The sequence below is a fragment of the Salvelinus sp. IW2-2015 genome, linkage group LG9, assembly GCF_002910315.2.
Source record: "Salvelinus sp. IW2-2015 linkage group LG9, ASM291031v2, whole genome shotgun sequence".
Lineage (NCBI taxonomy): Eukaryota > Metazoa > Chordata > Actinopteri > Salmoniformes > Salmonidae > Salvelinus > Salvelinus sp. IW2-2015.
In genome coordinates this window covers 29,757,963-29,780,648 of record NC_036849.1, presented here as the reverse complement: position 1 = coordinate 29,780,648, position 22,686 = coordinate 29,757,963, and the positions used below count along the sequence as shown (strand labels likewise).

The 22,686-nt window shown below is 42.4% G+C and overlaps 1 protein-coding gene across 3 annotated transcripts in view; it reads left to right on the top strand.

Moving 5' to 3' along the window:
- Window positions 1-3,337: 3,337 nt before the first annotated feature.
- LOC111968926 (leucine zipper protein 1) overlaps window positions 3,338-22,686 on the top strand; it is a 65,655-nt gene continuing 46,306 nt past the window's right edge. For 2 of the 3 annotated variants that reach the window (XM_023994899.3, XM_023994900.3), the window contains exon 1: window positions 3,338-3,575. The gene's annotated coding sequence lies outside the window, so the exon portion shown is untranslated. Of the gene's footprint in view, window positions 3,576-3,650; window positions 3,778-22,686 lie in introns of all 3 variants that reach the window. The other variant, XM_023994901.3, reaches the window with a different exon arrangement.

The following is a 22,686-nucleotide window of genomic DNA, read 5'->3' as shown; positions in this document are numbered from 1 at the left end:
TCCGTCGTCCTCCTTCCTTTAGCCCTCCTTCCTTTAGCCCTCTCTGAATGTGGAGGACACCAGTCCCTATGGATTTTGATGGATATACGCCCTATCTGATGATTTTCTAAGTGCATCCTCTCTTTCCCTCTACACACACACATGCACATAAACACACATATGCACACACATAGTCTTATACTCATATACCATAGACACACACTCATGAGCGAGCATACACACATACACACACACAAATGTATGAGGATTCTTTCCTGCAATGGGTGTCTGGGTATGCCTGGTGTTTCTCATCCAACAGTTTATAAGACTTAAAATGGGATTTAATTTCTCTTTGATCATTTTTCATTCAAGGCCTTTTAACCTATTTGGTGCCTATTCTGTTGCATTCACCTWCCCTTGTGTTAAACAATATGATCACTCACAGAAATATATACAATCTACCGAGAGCATCTCATTTATACGGGGTTGAATGCAGCTTGGATTCTCTGTGGGATTCTATCAAGATGTGTTTTTATTACACAACAGTATAGTCACCGCAACCTYGTACATGGTCATGGATACGTGGGGACTGTGGATATTCATTTCTTTCCACCCACGCTGTTTCACAGATCATAATGATGTCCAACCACTGGTTTTTAATTACACTAAGCTAGAATGAAGGACTTTGTTTTTTTCCTGTTCAGGTGAACAACGATTAGAAGGAGAAAATAAATAGTGCCCTTCCCTACTCTGCTTTGACCTCTGTTTGAAGCCCTGTTTGAAACCCATGTTTGAAGCCCTTACATGAAAATGACTCAAGAAATAAAAACTCCTGATACACAATTTTTGATATACATCATGTCTAGTCTACATATCCAACTGATAATTCCTGTTGGCTGAAAAGTAGGACGTACTGCTGAAATAAGTCAATATTAAATGTAGACGGAAGGCGAGACACTTTCCACAGATAAAATACTCGATCCACCTTATTTCCTGGTTAAGTTACAGTCACAACAACTGGACCTTAATTAAATAAAGGTACAAATAAAAGAAAATGGTGTTTGTGAGAATCTCCCTTTTTCCACAGAGTGGACGATACAGATGTTTTCATGAGAAGAGCGATTTTCGGGAYGTCTCATGGTCTGACAAACGATGCTGTAGTTCGGCCACCTTCCACCACAGATGCAGAAAGGCCACCATAGAGGCGCATTGAGACGCAGCCCATGCAACAACAAAAAACAGATATCTTTAGCTTAAACCGACAGATTTCGATAGGATTTTTAAAACTATGTTACTTAGATTGACGCACATTACRTTAACATCTGACACCAGAGGGATCTGTTCTTGCAATTTGTAGTCTATGACATTTCATATGTAGATATGATAATTTATCACACAGTAGCTTGGATGTAGCGAACTACATTTTCAAAGTAACTTTAGTTAAGTAAACTATACGCTCCTTAATGGTAGATTTAGTGTCATTCTTTTGTTTTTTATCTTATGTTTGTTGGAAAGTAAATATTTGTTTTATAATTTTTTTTTCCTGTAAAGCACATTGCTTTGCATTCCATGTCTGAAATTTGCTGTATAAATAAAGCTTGATTTAATTTGATTAGTGTAGCATTAACTTCTCCCAGTGTGAGGTAGTTGGTAGCTTGGTAAACTATACTTTCAGAGTATCTTCCCCAACACTGTCATCTCCATTAGACTTATATAATCAACTGTCATCACACAGCAGAGGCCAAAGTACATCTGTGTCTCACAGTAATCATGTGACAATAGGGCCAATCACAATGTACCTGACCACAAAATGTTATTTGACTCCTCCCGCTGCCCATAGTCTTGGCTCAAGTATTGACCACCACAAGCATTTGATTGGGTATTTATTAACCAAAAGCACCAGATGGCTACACCTTGTTCTAACTAGGCAAGTCAGTTAAGAACAAATTATTATTTACAATGACGGCCTAGGAACAGTGGGTTAACTGCCTTGTTCAGGGGCAGAACGACAGATTTTTACCTAGTCAGCTCAGGGATTCAATCTAGCAACTTTCGGTTACTGGCCCAACACTCTAACCACTACCTGCCACCCCACAATGGTATTCTACATTTTTGCTCTACAACCCCCACAAGTGTTACGCCATCCTCTGAAGGTAACCAATACCGGTTTTAAAAATAGAATGAAAGTCTGCAGGTGGTTTTGGCCTAAATATGTCTAAATAAATAAATAAAGATATATTTYTTGAGCTTTCTTATATCTCCTAGATATAGGACAGACACTTCAAAACCTTATTCCTTATGGTTTATTGTTTGACTGTCTTTTTTGCCATTAATGAAGCTGATAAGCAATGCGTTTCTATGAGCTATAGTAGTAAAGGCCAGATTCAATATTTTATCTAATATATTTCTTTCTATTTTCTTTTATGATAACTAAATAGCTAAATTATCCATAGTATAACTATCTTAAAACAATTCCATATATCAAATTTGAACAAGAAGCAACTATGACAATATTGATCCTTATATAGATAAAAAAAATGTTCTTGTTGAGCAAAATCCACAATCCACACACTCATGAACCATACATCAGATTCACTCCAGAACTTGTATTTAGACTCATGTACAATGTAGAAAATAGTAAAAATAAAGAAAAACCCTTGAATGAGTAGGTGTGTCCAAACTTTTGCCTGGTACTGTATATATATATATATATATATGTTTTATTGTCACATACACCAAATATGTGCAGTGAAATGTGTTGTTTTACAGGGTCAGCCATATTATTACGGTGCACCTGGAGCAAATTAGGAGTAAGTGCCTTGCTCAAGGGCACATCAACAGGTATTCAAACCAGTGACCTTCCGGTTACTGGCCTGACATACTAGGCTACATGCTGCCCTGTACTGCATCAACTTGCTGTGAGATATTAGCCAGTACAGGGGGACTTTATACATAGGGACCTAAGGGACCCTATTTATGGAAACAGCCTGTTCCTCTTCCCAAAAACCTGATACAAATATTGGTATTCTTTCAAATTGTTTTATTATATGATATACCATATTGTCCATTGACAGGCCAAATTCAGTAAAGTTTTTTCTCCATATTTTTCTGAAACGGCTGACTTCCTTTGGCTACATTCCCTTTACTGCTCTGACATTCTTTTTTTAGGTCATTGCAATGTGCGGAAACCTACGCTGTAATATTCAGAGGCTCATGTCATTTTCTCTCTGAATTCGACATGTTTCGTTCTATATCCATGGGCTAGACTTGAGGAGAGGCGGGACTCTACAGCAGGGAAGGGCGTTCTTGCTGCGGTCAGACCCAGACTCGTCACACAAGGGGTGGGTCATCCGGCGCAAAGGAAAACCCACCTTTTTCATTGTTAGGGACAAGGTGGAATGTGTTGGTTTGATCCTACAGCTCAGGCGGGGAATAGAGGGAAGAAACAACGAACGCAGTTAAGTAGGAAAAAAAGCCTTCTCCCGCTGGTCTACCAGAAATCTGTGAAATAATTTGTGTCTTTGGTTCAAACCTAGTCATCTAATCGGCACTAACCGAATGCATTTGGGGACTATCGCAGATTCTCTCATCGCAAGGTACGTGAACTAACTATTGTTTTGATCAATGTAAAACTACACATATTACTACATGGAAACATTTAACTGTGCTAGGATGCTGTAACTTCCTGAGTTCGACACGGGCAGACTCCGAACTGCGGCAAGTTTTGACCCCTCCTCCCCCTGCTCCTCTTCTGCTGGCGCAGCCAAAAGGAAGCCTCCACGAAACACCAGACTGCGGGTAAAAACCTGGGCCACGTTCAGTAGGAAAACGGGGTGGAATGTTGCAGAAATAAATATAACGACGAATAGAACTGACGTGATTCCATATTCATCAAGTCAGACATGTTTGTCCAGTGGTACATATTTCCATAGCCAGGTATTTGCATATTACTGTCTGAACTTTCTACAACRTTGTGTCCTGCTGAGTTGCCAGGTGGTTAAATTGTGTAACAGTTTGAAGTTTTCCTCGATCGTAACTCGCTAGTTGACTGTTTCAAAATATTACGAGTAGCTAGGCTACTGTTGCGTTCAGTGACGACGTAACGTTACCGCTATCTGGATGGAATGTTGGGGGTTTCTGAACAGGATATTTTATGTTTTCCTCGAGAACAATGTATCCGGATCGAACGATTTCTTGAAATTAATTCACCATTAACCACCCACCTTAACACAAATCGAAAAAGTCCACTTTTTTTCTTAGTCAACTACACAGTCCACTGGCATCTTAAATATTTAGTAGCCTAAAGTAGGCCGCTTTTTTAACAGGTCAACTGTCAAGGTAAATAACGATTGCAATGTTCTGAGCAAGATGGCAGTAAAAACCCTTTCTATATTGATACTTGACAGATAATATTTTAGCTGGCTCTCAAGTAGTCTGTGTTGACACAGCCATGGGTAATGTTCTTCAACTTGATCTCTATGGATAAATCATCAAATCCATTTAGGTCAATGCTGAAATTGTGAATACAGCAGGGAATGATCAGCCTGATACAATTGGAGATTGCCTTGATTGTTGGCATTATTTTTTTGCAAAGATCCACTTGACATGGGAAGGGAGTTTCCCCAAAGATAGCTATTTTTAATTTCACTGCACCAATATGGGAATTGGGCAGTGATACAGAAATCTGCAGGTCTCATCAAAGTGAACACCTAATGTCTGAGAATCCTTTTAACACAGTACATTTGGATAGTCAAGCTTGATTTGCCCTCATGTTGGCGCGAGCAAGCAGGCTAGGTATCTACAGCCAATCCAGTAGGGGCTGGAAATTACAGTGAGCTTTGTTTGGTCAATAGCAACGTGATGTCACAGAGTATGTGCATAAAGTTCAGCTTTCCCCAATTTTGGTCCCGCCCTGTTCACGCTCCCTCAMCCATGTTTGCGTCGCCCAATGGTCCCCCGCCCACTGTGCTTCAGATGTTGGCTCCGTTGTTTCATTGCCCCAATGTTCTAGGTGGATTTCCGGTGAAACAGCTGAGATCCACAAATCATGTTGGGGGTGACGAAACAACCATTGGGCGTGAGCATGGGCGAGAGAAGTGAACAGGGTGGGACCAAAATTGGGGAAAGCTGAACTTTATGCAAATACTCTGTGACATTGCTTTGCTTTGTTATTGACCAATCAAAACTCACTGTAGTTTCCAACCCATACTGGATTGGCTGTTAATACCTAGCACTACCTAACGTGCTTGCTAGCACCAACATGAGGGCAACACAAGTGTGGCTATCCGAATTTGCGCGTTACAAGGATCTCGGCTATAAGAGGTATGTGTAATGGCAGGGGTGTGTGACTCAGTACCTGTGACAGTTTGTTGCTGTATGTGTACATGGACCACATACATAGCCCACATATAACGAGTGTCAAAGCAATGAGATGCAACACTGAGTCTGAACATCACATTTTATTGGTCACATGCTTGGTAAACAACAGGTGTAGACTAACAGTGAAATGCTTACTTACGGGCCCTTCCCAACAATACAGAGAGAGAAATAGAACGATAATAACCGCCTGGTATAGAGGTCCTGGATGGCAGGTAGCTCGTCCCCAGTGACATACTGAGCCATAGGCACTACCTTCTGTAGCGCCTTGCTGTCGGATGCCAAGCAGTTGCAATACCAAGCGGTGATCTAGCCAGTCAAGATGCTCTCTATGGTGCAGCTGTAGAACTTTTGGGGGGGTCTGAGAGCCCATGCSAAATCTTTTCAGCCTCCTGAAGAGGCGTTGTCGTGCCTTCTTCATGACTGTGTTGGTGTGTGTGGGTGAACAGGAGCAATGCTCCTCCAGCAGTAGYAGCAGCAGTGTGGAGTRGTAATCTGGCAGGTTGGGCCCGTGGGATATAAATGGAACTAGGGAGAAAGATAGAGGGRACCTGTTTCAGACATGACGGCAAATCACTGCTGGCTTTCCAGTAAGTCCCAGAGCCAGTTACTAACTCTGCTACTGCTTCCACCCCTTCTGATGGTGGAAACACAAGTACAAGCTAGTTGAACTGTGAGATAGGCACAGCTGCATGCATTGGAGATTCACTATTTGTGCATACAGGGGAATAACCTATCCATTTCTGCCTTAGTAGGATTCAGAAGTACATAGTCATTAATATTGTCGATACAAGCTGCTTCCAGCCAAGGAAAAGGCCATTTTACGCCTTCGTGCCAAACCATTGAGAGGTTACAATGCCAAAGAAAGCAAGCTCCACACTTGAATTGCAATCCCTTCATATCCTGTCTGTGCGAACATTGGCCAAGTGGACGTGTTGGYCCAGTGGAGAGTACAAAAACTAGAGTGCTGTCCTGTTCCACCTCCCATTTRGTCACTTCATGCCAGTCTACTGTAGCAAACTTTACTTTCAACTTTGGCTGGTCACTTGGTAGGTCTCTGGTGTTTTTCCTTTGGGGTTATGTCACTCTTTCACTTTACTGCTTGATAGTGTACATTACGTTGTCTGAAGACTATTTTCAGAGGATTGGAATTGGAAGCCTTCACGGGTTCAAAAAGTTGGACCCGTTCAGAAATGGATCTGGTGCTTTCCCATCCGCAACCAATATGCATGAAAAAAATAAATTATATGGAGACCCGTTCCGAATGGTCCTGAGGACAACTAGACCCGTTCCTTATAGACCTGGTCAGATCCAGACCCGGTCCGATCTAAGTGTGTGGAGAAACAGTAGAAAAGTAACATTTTAAGATACGTTATTAACCGGAGCTGAAAAAGTGCGAGGGAGAGGAGGTAAAGAGAGGTGACGCTCTAGCAGGGGCCRTGCTTTGTGTGTAGGCTACTGTGAGCGAGTGACACGAGAACAGAGAGCAGGGAGGGAGAGACCGCAACCAACCAAGCCGACTCGTGCTATAGTAGACTAATATCTGCCATAGCTAGGCTATTTATCATTCAATATGAGTACTAGTACCTGTCTTGACTGCATTAAACCGGGAGAATCTAGCTAGCTAGGCTAATTGAGGTTGCATGCTCTTTCTGGTCTTACACAGTTACGTTATATTCTGATTGAAGTTGTTTSTAACAATCTACTTGTTGGCTCTTGGTCGTTGTACCCTATCCTTCTCGTTTAACTTTTAATTCCGTCTTCCATTGATTAGATATCTCCTAACTTTTGACCCACACGGAGGCTCTWTGACTGTAGCCTATTGCCGCTTTGATGACTTCTGATTGGCCAACAACAAGCTACATGTGGCCCTCTCGTAAAAATGTCTCGCTCTCTCGCTCTCCCCTGCAGCAGTCATGTTTGGATCTACAGTATATAGGTCCTTCCAGAGAAGTCAGTTAATTACACATACCCGTGACAATCATATCAGATCCGACCTGCTCGGTCCCGAATCGGATCTCGGGGTCTCGGGGTATCTGGGTACAGGTGGATCTGTGTGAACCTCTAATTGGAATCGTGTAGACAATGTAGGAGTGCCTGTGAACTTAGCCATTCCAAATGGACTTTTTATGATCAAGAGTGAAAGCAAGCAAAGGCGCAGAGTTTGTTCAGGCGCCAAAGTAATAATCCACCCCCCCCCCTCTCTTTTTACGACCTGAGTTTACACATGATTAATTTTCCACTCGAAGGAAGCATGCAATGAAATGGCATCTGCTGCCTTTGGCTGAAGCCAAAGTGTAATCATTATGGGTGTCCAATAAGTGTAAATATCAGAGTTACTAGCTGGACCTGAGGATTACAGTGGCTAAATGACTAGTCGTCATTTAAATGGAAAATTAAAGATTAAATGGAAAATGTTGGTTTTTAAACTACCGGGCAGGTCAAGTGTTCTGGTGTTGGTGTATTTCTTAGAACTGTAATGGTCTATAGCCCTAGATTATATATGTCTGRAAATTGTATTTTAGTGAAATAATTTCAGTATTCCGGGATAGCAAGGTCAACGATGTAGARTATGATGTCCCAGGTTTCTTTAATAAGGACCTCGTTGAAATAGCGCAGATKAGTACTATTGCGTTTAGTGAAGCACACAGCCCACATTTATTGTGATAATGAAATAATGGGCTGAGTATCCGGGACAGTGACTCGTGTTGATGCTACGCAGGTCAGATGGACACTGCTGCCTGTAATCCTGAGCGCCGGCAAACGGTATGTACTATAGGAGAGTTCTAAATGCTTCTATGGAGTCTGCTAACACTAGCTTTGCCTTTTTGAGGTGTGTTTATTGGTGTTTTTTCCCAATGCTGCCTTTATGTTTAAGACCCTACAAAGTGTTAGTGGTCCTCAACCCTTTYCCCCAGCCGTGCTTTTATCAGCGGCGGGTGACGGTCTTGTCTCTGTCATTTCAGCTGGAGTTCAAACCAATTGTCCGCTGCCTGTACTTTCTTGCAGCACCACTGATCTGATATCAGTAAACCGTTCCCAGTTCASACTGTTCATGCTGTTCACTCATTAAAGAACGGCCTTTGACCTACTGAAGAAGATCTGTTGTCACTCCAAAGACGTCAGCTAGGGCAAAACCAGGCTATATTTATCCCGTACAGAGCAAAAGTATATTCCTGTGTAGGGCAGGGTGCCTTTGGCAATGGCAAGACTTATTTAGAAGAATATTTTTCTTACTATGTGTTCTTGTTACCAAACGAACCTGGTTTTGTGTTATTTTAATGTTAAATTCCATTTCCACTACAACACAATGAACTAGCCTTTGGGCACTGAAACCCTAGCCCACATCCGCAAAATCTTGAGCGTCCACAGAGTCGTGCAAAATACTTCAGGTATTTGTTCCCTTTCTCCAGGTGCACAGGAGTAATTTGTCATTTGAGGAACACACAATTAAGCTATGGCTGAATAAATCTCTGTTGTTATGCTGTAAGCATGGGTGGGCGTCTCCAGTAGAGCAGGGCACTGTATGGTAAAGCCCGGGGGTAACTTAAGTTCCACTTGGTGTTTGTCTGTGCATGTTCATGTTTGCCTCCTGAACTTAAATGTTGGTTTGGGTATGCCACAAGCGGGCGGATAGTGTGTGTTGGCAGGAAGATGACGGGTACAGTCGAAGTGTCCAACATGATTGGGTCTTGAGTGGCTTTGCGTTGGTCCTTTTTTACCAGTGTCTCGTTTTGACCTCGTTAGTGTCAAAGGGCGTAAAATGGGCAGCTCATTGTTGGATGCTTCGATTGGATCTGGCAATCGGAGCGAAGAGTGGCGTTTCCTTGGTCTGCTTTGTTGGAGCATGTGGTTTTGTGACGGCAGCCTTCATGTTATCAATGGGATGTGCCTCAGATCGTCCTTTAGGATACTGTCAGTATAGTTGGCTTTCTGGCATCACAAGGATCATGATGATCTGACAACTTGATCAATGAACCCGTTTCTCAATGTATAGTCCTTGGTCCTGGAATTCTACTGGATGAGAACTATTACTAAGTCAAATTGTTTGTATACTGTTCTTTCTTACTGTAGTGACAAGTAAGCAAACCAGTATGTTACTAAGCTTTGGCGGACAACTGTTGTCTTTCCTTATAATTATGAAAAACCTAATGTCTCAAAGGCTATATTTTTCTGTACCCAATTGTAGTAGTAAATATTCTTGTAGGTGATGAGCAGTGGGCTGGCTGGCTCAGCTAAATAAACTCTTAGCATTAGCTGGCTGTTGATAAATTTACCTACACCTCTTTCCGAGAGGGAAGATAGCCTCTTTCCGAGAGGGAAGATAGAAACACACTTGAGATAAAAATTCCTGAGTCATGAAATACTTCATTTGTGTGAACTTTGTAGCCTTTGTTTCCAGACCTCAAGACAGTGCACTTGGGAAAGTCTCTCCATGGCAGCCAAGTTTGTATTGTGAGTTGATATGAGCTTGGACGCTTTTGACAGATCCGTTAAAGAGTGTTAGAGGCTAGGAGGTGTGCCGGTGAAGGGACGTGTAGGAAAATATGAGCATTTGGTCAGAACAGAGACCATTAAAAAGACCATTCTGGATGATTTACCCATATGGTCCACTATCTCTAAACCTATTGTCGCTTGCTCTTGTCTCTACCTCACTTGTCTCATACTGTTTAAAAAATATATATATATTTTTAGATCATTCAGGTTTGTAATGCAAGCTYTATTAAGTCCTCCATTTTGGGCAGCACAAGTAGGCTACAGAGGTGATTAAAACACATTGCTTCAGATTAGAGGTCGACCGATTAATCGGCATGGCTGATTTAATTAGGGCCGATTTTCAAGTTTTCATAACAATCGGTAATCAGAATTTTTGGACGCCGATTACATTGCGTTCCATGAGGAAACTGCGTGGCAGGCTGACCACCTGTTACGTGAGTGCAGCAAGGAGCCAAAGTAAGTGGCTAGCTAGCTTTAAACTTATCTTATAAAAAACAATCAATCTTCACATAATCACTAGTTAACTATACATGGTTGGTGATATTACTAGGTTAACTAGCTTGTCCTGCGTTGCATATAATCAATGCGGTGCCTGTTAATTTATCATTGACTCGGTCTACTTCGCCAAACGGGGGGATGATTTAACAAAAGCGCATTTGCAAAAAAAGCACAATTGTTGAACGAATGTACCTAACCATAAACATCAATGCCTTTCTTAAAATCAATACACAGAAGTATATATTTTTAAACCTGAATATTTAGTTAAAAGAAATTCATGTTAGCAGGCAATATTAACTAGGGAAACGGTGTCATTTCTCTTGCGTTCATTGCACGCTGTCAGGGTATATGCAACAGTTTGGGCCGCCTGGCTTGTTGCGAACTGATTTGCCAGAATTTTACATAATTATGACATAACATTGAAGGTTGTGCAATGTAACAGCAATATTTAGACTTAGGGTTGCCGCCCGTTCGATAAAATACGGAACGGTTCTGTATTTCACTGAAAGAATAAATGTTGTGTTTTTGAAATTATAGTTTCCGGATTTTACCATATTAATGACCAAAGGCTCCTATTTCTGTGTTATTGTATTATTATTAAGTCTATGATTTGATAGAGCGGTCTGCCTGTGCGGTGGTAGGTGGCAGCAGGCTCGTAAGCATTCATTCAAACAGCACTTTCCTGCATTTGCTAGCAGCTCTTCGCTGTGCTTTAAGCATTGCACTGTTTATGACTTCAAGCCTATCAACTCCCAAGATTAGGCTGGCAGTACTATAGTGCCTAGAAGAACATCCAATAGTCAAAGATATATGAAATACAAATGATATAGAGATAAATAGTCCTATAATTCCTATAATAACTACAACCTAAAACTTGTTACCTGGGAATATTGAAGACTCATGTTAAAAGGAACCACCAGCTTTCATATGTTCTCATGTTCTGAGCAAAGGAACTTAAACGGTAGCTTTTTTACATGGCAAATATTGCATTTTTACTTTCTTCTCCAACACTTTGTTTTTGCATTATTTAAACCAAATTGAACATGTTTCATTATTTATTTGAGATGGAATTGATTTTATTGATGTATTATATTAAAGTTAAAATAAGTGTTCATTCAGTATTGTTGTAATTATCATTATTACAAATGTGTGTATGTATATATGTGTATGTATGTATATGTGTGTGTGTGTGTGTGTGTATATATATATATATATATATATATATATAAATAAAAATCGTCCGATTTAATCGGTATCGGCTTTTTTTGGTCCTCTAGGGTCCTCTCCAGCCCAGTTCCAGGGGTTCATAGGGTCCTCTCCAGCCCAGGTCCAGGGGTTCATAGGGTCCTCTCCACCCGGTCCAGGGGTTCATAGGGTCCTCTCCAGCCCAGGTCCAGGGGTTCATAGGGTCCTCTCCAGCCCAGGTCCAGGGGTTCATAGGGTCCTCTCCAGCCCAGTTCCAGGGGTTCATAGGGGTCCTCTCCAGCCCAGTTCCAGGGGTTCATAGGGTCCTCTCCAGCCAGTTCCAGGGGTTCATAGGGTCCTCTCCAGCCCAGTTCCAGGGGTTCATAGGGTCCTCTCCAGACCAGTTCCAGGGGTTCATAGGGTCCTCTCCAGACCAGTTCCAGGGGTTCATAGGGTCCTCTCCAGACCAGTTCCAGGGGTTCATAGGGTCCTCTCCAGACCAGTTCCAGGGGTTCATAGGGTCCTCTCCAGACCAGTTCCAGGGTTTTCATAGGGTCCTCTCCAGACCAGTTCCAGGGGTTCATAGGGTCCTCTCCAGACCAGTTCCAGGGGTTCATAGGGTCCTCTCCAGACCAGTTCCAGGGGTATTTTTGGAAATGAATGAAAAGAGAGATCTGAAGTGCTTACCCTTAAAAGGGATGTCTGGGTCAGGGTGGAAACTTGTGTTGTGTTTAACATTGTGTGTGTGGTACCATTGTTGAGAACACTGGAATGTCGTGGGTTAGTGGGCTGGAAAGAGTGGGAGTGGGGGGGGGACACGTTCGGAAAAGGGAGAAATATTTGGCATTTTTCAGAATCCATTCCAGTTTGGTTCAAGGTGCGTTCTTCGTGTGGGAAAATAACTAGTGAGGAAGGTGAACATCGGACTCTAATTCACAGGATATCTCATCTATCCACAGCAAATTCTTATTACAGGACTGTACCTGTCTACATTACATAACCTGTTTTTGAATGATCGTCTCGGATGACTTCATGTAACACACTCACTGGTACTTTGCACAGTAGGCCTATCTCTGAAGTCAAAAGTATCTCAAAATCCTTTAACTTTTACCCCTGAGTATTCCATTTCAAATCCAGTCAATTCAGAAAAGTAAACCCAATTCCACATTTTCCTCTTTGAAAAGCATTGAAAGAGAATTGGAGTTGGAATTTCATTGTACTTCCTGAATTGAAATGGAGCTGACTCCAACCCAGCCGTGCATTTTACAGCCGTTTTATACTCGGCTGTACCGTTGTACTACTTTGAGTATTGTAATGGGTCTTTCATGGTAGTTGAGCTAGACACATTTTCCTAAGCATATTTTTCTTCACTCGCAGGATTTAAGATGGGCCTCTTATTTTCTGTTGCTTTTTCGGTTGAGACGGTCCTCTGTTTTTAGTTCTCTAGGCTTGTGGTTGGCAGATGGCCGGTTGGTCCAGCCTGGCCTCGCCAGCATACCACAAGCTACAGGAGTTCATCCCAAGGGCTCTTGTTGACATTTGGTCTCCCAGAGCGCTAGCTTGTTGCTGTTCTAGGAACTCTTGAGATGAGAAGACGTTGACAGCAAATGTGTGGTTGACAGACTTTGCCAGAGGTGTCTCTCGTACTCACACTTCAAAGTGTGTGAGGGGAGGATGGATGATGATGAATAGGGAGAGACATTTGTAAAATGTGTAATTTTCTATTCTTGGCAGTTCCTTCTAACTCGTAACTAGCCTTGCTGCTATGTTTTGTGTTTTACTTCTTAACCAGAGAGAAAGAGGGAGTGTTGGAGTGCGAAAGAGAGGGTATGGGGGAGGAACCGCAGGCTGCTTGTTAAACATGACCTCTAGAAGGATCGGGAGCTGTGATTAGCGTATTTGGTGTCAGTGAGAGGGCATCTAGGCAACAACCTGGAGCACCTAGCAACCAAACCCACCTCATTTGTTCAGAGAGTGACAGCCCTGCCTGCTGTTTCCAATTATGCCATAAGTATAATCTAGTAATTTATTTTTGAGGTAAGCCAACATAAGCACCAGGCATAAGACTACTGTAACCTAACTGTCCTGGGCCAGTATCCACAAAGCATCTCAGCAGGAGTGCTTATCTAGGATCTGTCCATATAATCTTATTAATCTAATAGGTTAAACTGATCCTAGATCAGCACTCCTACTCTGAGACTGTTTGTGAATACAGGCCCTGATCTTACACTAGGAGTGTGAACATTTTAAACAGTAAAATATTTTAACGAAATTGGGACGTTAAGCTTAAGAAAAAATCCCTAACCRAAAAACWATTTTTTCTTCTTACGTGTTTGATTTTTTTTTATCACAGTGCAGTTATCACAAAACTACCACTAAAAGGGCCTGATCATCATAAAGGGAAAAATGTAAATTCAACAAATACCTAACGCAACAATGCTGTAATGTTAGGAGATATGGATCTCTCAAATGATTTGCCACAGGTGTAAAGCACTCCACCTCATCGTAGTTAAGTTTGAAAAATTGCGCTGAATGGCAAGCTGTCAAACTACCATTAATAAGTGACAAGTGGCACGTTGTTTATCAGTGCCGTTGCCAACATCCTTAACTAGCTAGCTAAAATTCCATCCCTGTGTTTATCAGTAACGCAGGCTACAACAAGCTAAATCAGCTGATTTAAATCACTAGCGACCAATATACTTGCACATAATTTGTGCAGGAGTCAGGCCTGGAATTTCATGATGATAGGGGCAAGGCCACTTGGTCCCAATCTGGTGAGGTGCCCAATCTGCCAGCGCGCCAAGCCATTAACCAAAATAGCCAATTGCAAAAAAAACTAGCTATTCTGTTAAGAAAAATGTGTATGTAAATGTMMATAAATAATTAGCCGACTTTTTACTTTTTATTGTTCTGTTTTTTCCTCTTATGTTTGTTTTTATTTTCATCGTTTTTTAATGTTTTTTTCCTGTGAAGCACATTGCGCTGCAATCCATGTCTGAAATGTGCTGTATAAATAAAGCTTGATTTGACTTTAGTGTAGGTGATAGCCTGTGTGTATTGGCTACAGTCGGTCATGTCCAGACCGATGCTGACAGGAGGGAGGCGCCAGAAAATGTAGCCAAACCGCACCACAACATCACCCACCTTGCAATCTGAGCGGAGGTGGTCAATATTTTTTTAACTATTTAACCATAAACGCAATTGTTTAAAATCTGGATGTTTTTATTTATTTATGAGGCATGTCTTACCATGTTCTGACCATAGGATTGTTTTATAAACACTTCCTCATATGCCATTGAAACCAGTATTTCTCTCGTGTTCTTAACTTTCTTTTGTTTTACAGCAGCCAAAGACACAATCCTAGGCATATTAGCATTTTCGAACATTCCTGTTTATAGCCTTACTGCCGTGTACACATTGCTGTGCTTATAATGTGAAGAAATAGCCTAATAGTTTATCAACATTTTAAGCTAAACTTTCTGATCTGTTGCATCAGCCTCATTGCTTTTAAAAGGTTTTTTGATTTATTGTGGTTGTATTMATTTGGGATCTATCGCCCCACAACTGTCCCAGAGTCTGTTTTTGGAAGATTTATTTCTGGCACAGAATGACAAGCTGACCAATAGAATAGGTCAACTTTTGTAATATGGAGGAAAGTAGATTGACATAAGCTGGTGCTTTTGCTGTTCGTTACTCATCTTGTTGGCTGACAAAGTAAATGTGGACAGTTCTTCTACCATCTCCAATATGCACCTTGGAAGTCAATGTGCTCTGTTGCATCCCCGATGTCTGTCTTCACTAGTTGCCTACTTCGAAGTTGTGATTCCTGTGAAAAGGGCGGCACGATCACGTGATGGTCACTGGCTAATAAGAATTGCGATATCTGAGAGAGCCATGTGAGTGAGAGGTGCTTTGGAGCAGGGCGATTTGGCAGCCTGGAGTAGGGAATTATAATTATTATATTCAGGCCTGGATTTTTGTTGTTGTGGGCATTACGTCCACACTAGGGGGCATCGACGGCCATGGCAATTCGAGGCCTGGCGGAAGTAGAAATGTATTTTTTTTTGTTTTAACAGATTTCTCACTGTCTATTTCTGCCCCAGTGCCCGTGTTTCATAGAGTCAAGTCAGGGGCGTGGAAGACCGTGTTTCATAGAGCGAGTCATGTACGAGACGGGGGCGCGGGAGACCGTGTTTCATAGAGCGAGTCATGCATGAGAATTTTGGAATATTGATAAACTGCAGTTTGGACGTCAAGTGCGCATCGTCTCAATGCTAATTTTAGCCAAAACACTTGCAAACTAGAGTGATCACTATCGAACAGAAGAGCAAGTGGACACTCGATAAAGGACTTTAGGGGCCAGGTGTTCAGTAATGAGATTCAGCCTATGACTGCGGTAAATATAACTTAATTCGCCCCTTAGTGGTCATACGCAGTAGGACCATACTCTGCATTGTGAATTCACATAGAATTTTTTACGGAAAAACTTTATTTTTTTCAGGTTTTTTTCACATCCCTATTTTACAGCCACTCTCCCTCTGGCCCACTCTCTGTTATCATCCCGAAGGGAGAGGGGGAGGGAGAGACCTGCTGGACTACATGTGAATGAGTCCTCACTGAGTGATGTCACTCGGACCCTGAGATAACAGTCTCTGTCTAGCCTTGGTATCCATGAGTGGGGGCGTTGGAGTTTTATGACCCGTTGGCTCACATTGCTGTGGCAACCACCCGGCATGTTTTACACATCCCACTCTGGCCCCCTCTCTCGGCGTCTGACGGGCGACTATAACGCATGCGTGTGAAAGAGAGGGAGCGCTCCTGGATGGCTGCTTAGCCTTTCTGAATGACAGATAGCTCGCCTCCTCTCTGGTCTGCCCCCGCAGATGGAGGGAGAGAACAAGAGGAAAGGGAGGGAGAAGGGGAACGAGGAGGAGGGTGAGAAAGAGAGAGGGATGACAGACACCTGTATCAACATCTCTGCTGATTCACAACTAAGTTTCTAAATTGCACCTTGTGTATTCTGCTATTCTAACTCTCCACTGTAAGTTGAGTCCCTGACTGAGTTCCTAAAAATACATTAGCATTTTGAAAAATGACCGAGGTCTGGACCTTGGTGTTCTCATGTGTAGTTATGGCCCTGCAGGCAGGTACTGTGGTCTGTGTGCTGGTTGCCTGGAAGTGAGTGTGGTGCAGTAAGTAACATAACACTGAGAAATCACAGGGGCAATTCCATGGTAACAGAGTGATGCTGAGACAAAAACCAATGATTGCTAAGTTAAACAAAGCATACAACTTTATGCACAAGGATCACTTTTAACAGTTTCCACCGAAAAGGAAGGAAGTGTTTATAAAACAATCCCCTTAACAATCCTATGGTCGGAACACGGTAAGACATGCCTCATAAATAAATAAAAACATCCAGATTTTAAACAATTGCGTTGATTGTTAAAAAAATGTACAAAAACACATTTACTTGAACAGAGCATATGCAATGTTTGGTAACAGAATGACGGCACCAACAGCACCAAACTTTACGTCTGCACTGTTCTTCAAGTAGATGTGTTTTTGTAAAATCTTTGGTGGAAATTTACCTTTGCAATCATCGGTTTTTGTTTGACATATACAGTACCAGTCAGAAGTTTGGACACACCTCATTCAAGGATTTTTCTTTATTTTTATTATTTTATTCATTGTAGAATTATAGTGAAGACATCAAAACTATGAAATATTGCATATGGAATCATGTAGTAACCAAAAAAGTGTTAAACTGTTGGAAAAGCATTCCAGGTGAAGCTGGATGAGAGAATAACAAGTGTGCAATGCTGTCATCAAGGCAAAGTAGGCTACTTTGAAGAATATCAAATATTAAATGTATTTTGATGTGTTTAACATGATTCCATAAGTGTTATTTCATAGTTTTGATGTCTTCACTATTATTCTACAATGTAGAACATAGTAAAACCCTTGAATGAGTAGGTGTCCAAACTTTTTGACTGTTACTGTACATTTTTAAAGTGAAAAATCAGTCTCAGCATCACTCCGTTACCATGGAATTGCCCGCAGCACCTTCAAAGATTGAWTAGGATCTTCCCTCTCTTCCCCTGTCATTCGTAATACTCCCACTCTAAAACCACACATTTTTATTCTAGTCTGGATGTGAATGGTCTAAAACTAGCTTTGAGTGATTGTGTCAATTATGTTTACTGTTGACTCTGGCCGTGCTTCTGTAATTCTATGTGGATAATTGCTATGGGCCTGTATTTCTGTCGATCTCCCTTCTGCACTGTACTGTAGAGCATACATGTGGAATCACTGCTCCCCTCTGCCATCTCCCCCGTCTCTCCTCCTGTGTCCTAAGCCTAGGATCTAACAGGCGGCTTTCAAAACAAAATTATTTTTCTTGTGATCAGAAAATATACATGATCTCAGGGTGACGAATGTTTAGATGCTAGGCTTCCCTTTCCTCCCCCCTCTGAGTCTACTCTATTTTCTTCTGATGCTACCAAAAAAGTGACGACTTTACTATTTTACTTTCCGTAATCATATGTGCTAACATGTCTGGATGGAAGCTTTTGTCAGTGTTATTTTTCTGCCCGATCCATCGCAAACTCCATCAGCTCTTTGAAAAGGGGCAGTGCGTAACGAGTGGGTTGGGTGTCTCTCTCGCGCTCCCCCCTCCCCTCCTCATGCTAGCAGTCTCGTGACGCAAAATAGCTGTAAAAATAGAAATGTTTGAAGAATTTGGAAGCCTCGTTTCAAGTCGCTAGGTCCCGTCTGACTGCTGTATCCAGGCGTTGGGGGGGTAGAAATAGGGCCGTCCTCACTGTTTGATCCGTTCTTTCTAACCTCTCTGGTTGGAGTGCCGTGTTGTCTCTGGCCTGGTCTAGCGAAGGAGTCTGCTGAGGAGACACACACACACACACGGCCCATGTGCGAGGCATCATCGTCCTGCCATCTGGAAGGCCCTCATGCAGCCTCATTTATACCCGTCCTTCCTTCCCTTATTTTTCCATGCCCATCGCTAGGTCACATCACGGCACATATGCTGTTTTAGGTTCCATGTTAAGCTTCCAATGTCCTACTTAACCCAGAGTTAAATGTGAAATCTCTGTTTATAGGGCTGGTTGCCCGGATACAGATTAAGCATTTATCCTGGACTAAAAAGGACATTTAACTGGAGAATCCCATCGAGTTGCGATTGTGTGTTTTCTTCAGTCGTCTTGCTAGTAGGTTTGAAATGCTTACCAATCACCGTTTTCCCTGTACAGTAGGCAACTTTCAACCTGTCACAAGGTGATTTACTCTATCGTTATGTAAGCATTTCGTTAGATGTATATCATGCATGTCCCGTACGACTAATAAAACTTGGAACCTTTTATTGGACCTGCATACAGCCATAATAGGATAAGTAAGGCACTTCCTTGTCTGGCGTTCCTGCCTCTCCCTCCCTCCCTGCCTGCCTCGGTGACATGGGCCTTCCTTTGTCCTGAGTAATAAGGCTACAGGAAGAGCTGGCTACCGCGTCAGCTTGCTCCACAGGAATCCTTCACTCCTAGACCTGACTAGCTCATTTGTGTTCTGGAATACTCTGCATTTATTTTTAGGATCCAACATTCTGCCGTTTTTATTTTTTTTCTTCTCGTGTGTCTGGATTTATTTGTCTAGCTAAGCTGGCCCTCCTCCCCTTTGCTGTGAACTGAACAATGCCCTGTCATGGTTCTACACGTTGGGTTCAGTTACTTGATTGAGCCACAGTTTTCTCATTTTCTGACTGGCATGCAGCTTCACTCAGCATCCTCGGGTCCTTCCCTCCCCACTGACAGACGTCAGCCATTTTACTGTGTTGGTGCTCTTGATGACTTTGATAAACATGGCTCTAAGTGCCAGATGTAAGTTTCCCCCTCCCTGGTCAAACAAGGGCACAACAGTGACTGTGATGGTGCCAAGGGCCAAGAAAATCCTTCGCCCACCTACTTGGACCGACCAACTCATTGTAGTTCTCCCTTCATTTCCCTTTCTCCTTCCCTCATGCTGGTCTGAGGATGGGTGTGGATAGGTGGGCCCCAGCGTCGGCCGTGAAGAATGCAGTTAAAGTCCTGTTTTATCTGCTCTCCCTCCGAGCTGGAGGTCTAAAGCATCTGGCCCCTCCGACATGCCAAACACAAAAGCCCTGAATGGGCAGCAGACCTTATAAGGAAGCAATACGAATCAATTCAAGTCCAAGAAATACCTTTTTTACCCAAGTGAGTCACCTTATTGTGTGGGCTGGCCTGGGGAATGTTCTGTAACTATTTTAAAAGGACGAGGAGCAGCAATAGTAGGAGGCTTAGTATTACTGCTTTTTGTGATAACGATGACAGTTGTCTAGTAACTGTACATCGTTTTGCTGCTTTTACTCTCTTCCTTCCATTCTGGGGTGTACAGTGTGGAACAAAAGCCRTTTGAGAAAGGAAAGAAATGACTTATAGGTGTACTTCAGGATTTTGGCAATGAGATCCATACTGGAAGCAGATTTTATATAAAAAAAATTAAAAATAAAATAAAAAATGGTATCCACGAGTTCATCTCACTCTGGGGAAGTAGATAAAATCCTGAAGTTTCCCTTAAAGATGTCCTCCTGCTATTTTTGAGCTTTCACTTTTGAAAAGCAATATCCCAAGTATAAAAAACCCCCCCCACTAAAGTACACACATTCTAAAGGGTAAAAAGCATATGTTTTGAGGAACTGCAAACTTCAAGGAGTGGGTCTAATGGGAATCCGTGATGTCACCGGCCTCCCCCCTTGCTTCAGGAAGAATAGAGGAACAATGAGAACAGAAGAGGAAAGCCTCCCCACTTGTGCTTTGTCATGACTGACTTAAAAAAAGTAAAGCGGGTGTTAAATGAGGTGAAAAGGAGACTGGAGTGCCACGTGAAGGTTGCTTTTCATCTTGGGATAAAATATAATACATCAAATCAGTTTATTGGTCGCATACACAGATTTGCAGATGTTATCGCGGGTGCAGCGAAATGCTTGTTTTTCTAGCTATAGAATGATGAATTTACACAAGATATGCTTGGAATGATATGTACAGCAKTAGATATATTAGTGAGCTATGTTTAATCCAGTGTATAAATATGCTATGTGTATTAACCGTAACTAAAATGCAATGTACAGTAGTAGAAATACTAGAATGAGCCATGTAGTATACAGAGCATTCGGGAAGGTTTCAGACCACTTTTTTCACATTTTGTTACATTTAAAGCCGTATTCTAAAATGTTTTAAATTGTCCCCCCCTTCATCAATCTACACGCAATACCCCATAATGAGAAAGGAAAAACAGTTTTTGTTAGACATGTATTTAAAAAAAAATATATATATATATATATATATATATATATATATATATATATATATAATCACATTTACATAATTGTACCTTTTGGCCGCAATTACAGCCTCGAGTCTTTTTGGTTATGATGCTACAAGTTTGACACACCTGTATTTGGGGAGTTTCTCCCATTCTTCTCTGAAGATCCTCTCAAGCTCTGTCAAGTTGGATGGGGAGTGTCTCTGCACAACTATTTCCAGGTCTCTCCAGAGATGTTCAATCGGGTTCAATTCCGGGCTCTGGCTGGTTTGCCGCAACAAGGGTTTCATCTTCCGGTTCAGTCAACCAAGACTACAGCAGCCAATCAGAGCCATGTTCTACCCCATGCTTCCCACACCTGTTGTTGGCGGTTCTCCCAAGTGATGTTGGGAGTAGCTTCGTTCATTAGCGGGGGGAAATTAACTGAGATTAAGAAAATGAAGTCCCAGAAATGCAAGAACAATTACTGCCAAAGAAAGATGCTGTGTCTGTTGTTTCGGCTTATGTTGGTTTTAAACCTAGTGATATCGAGCAGAGTKAGGCGGTGTGCTTGAACTGTTGCAAAACTATAACAACCACTTGCAGTAACACAAGCAACTTATTCTACCAATTGAAACACAGGCATGTAAATACAGCATGGCGAATGCATGGCGAAGAAAAATGAGGCATAGGCCAACAAGCGTCATGATGAGCAAAGCCCAGGCAACAATCCATTACGGAATCGTTTGCACACACAACTCCCTATGCAACACACTCACCGACGGAATGAAATAACAAGTAACATGGCCCTAAATTCAACAGTTGAACAAAGTAGGTTCCGAAGATGCTCCCTTTTTCACCACACTGTCTGTGTAAAGGGACCATTTCAGGTCAGCAGTGATTTGCACGCTGAGAAACTTTTCACCCTCTCCAGCAGGCCCCATCGATGAGGATTTGGGCATGCTGTCTCCTGTAGTCCACGATCAGCTCTTTCATTTTGTTGACGTTGAGTGAGAGGTTATTTTCTTGGGACCACTCCGCCAAGGCACTCCGCCCCTCCGCGTAGACTGTCTTCGTTGTTGGTAATTAGGCCTACCACTGTTGTTGTCAGCAAACTTGATGATTAAGTTAGAGACGTGCGTGGCACCACAGTCATGGGTGAACAGGGAGTATAGGAGGGGACTGAGCACGCACCCTTGTGGGGCCCCCATGTTGAGATCAGCGTTGGGGAGGTGTTGCTTACCTTCCTCTTGGGGTCGTCCCATCAGGAAGTCCAGGACCCAGTTGYACAGCGAGATGTTCAGGCCCTAAGCTTAGTGATGAGCTTGGAGGGCACTATGGTGTTGAAGGCTGAGCTGTAGTCAATGAACAGCATTCTTACATAGGTATTGTCTAGGTGGGATTGTGCAATGGCGATTGCGTCGTCCGTGGATCTGTTGGAGCTGTATGAAAATTGTAGTGGGTCKAGGGTGTAAGGTGGTAATATGGTCCTTAATTAGCCTCTCAAAGCACTTCATGATTACAAAAGTGAATGCTATGGGGAGATGGTCATTTAGTTCAGTAACCTTCGCTTTCTTGGGTACAGGAACAATGGTAGACACCTTGATGCAAGTGGGGACAACCGACTGGGATAGTGAGAGATTTTAATATGTCCTCAAACACTCCAGCCAGCTGGTCTGCGCATGCTCTGAGGACACTGCTTGGGATGCTGTCTGGCCTGGCAGCCAGAAGGTGTTTAGATTGTCTGGAAGTGAGGCGTCAATTTCCACGAAGTGGCTGGCTTTCCCTTTTGTATTCCGTCTACAGTCCCTACAAGTTGTT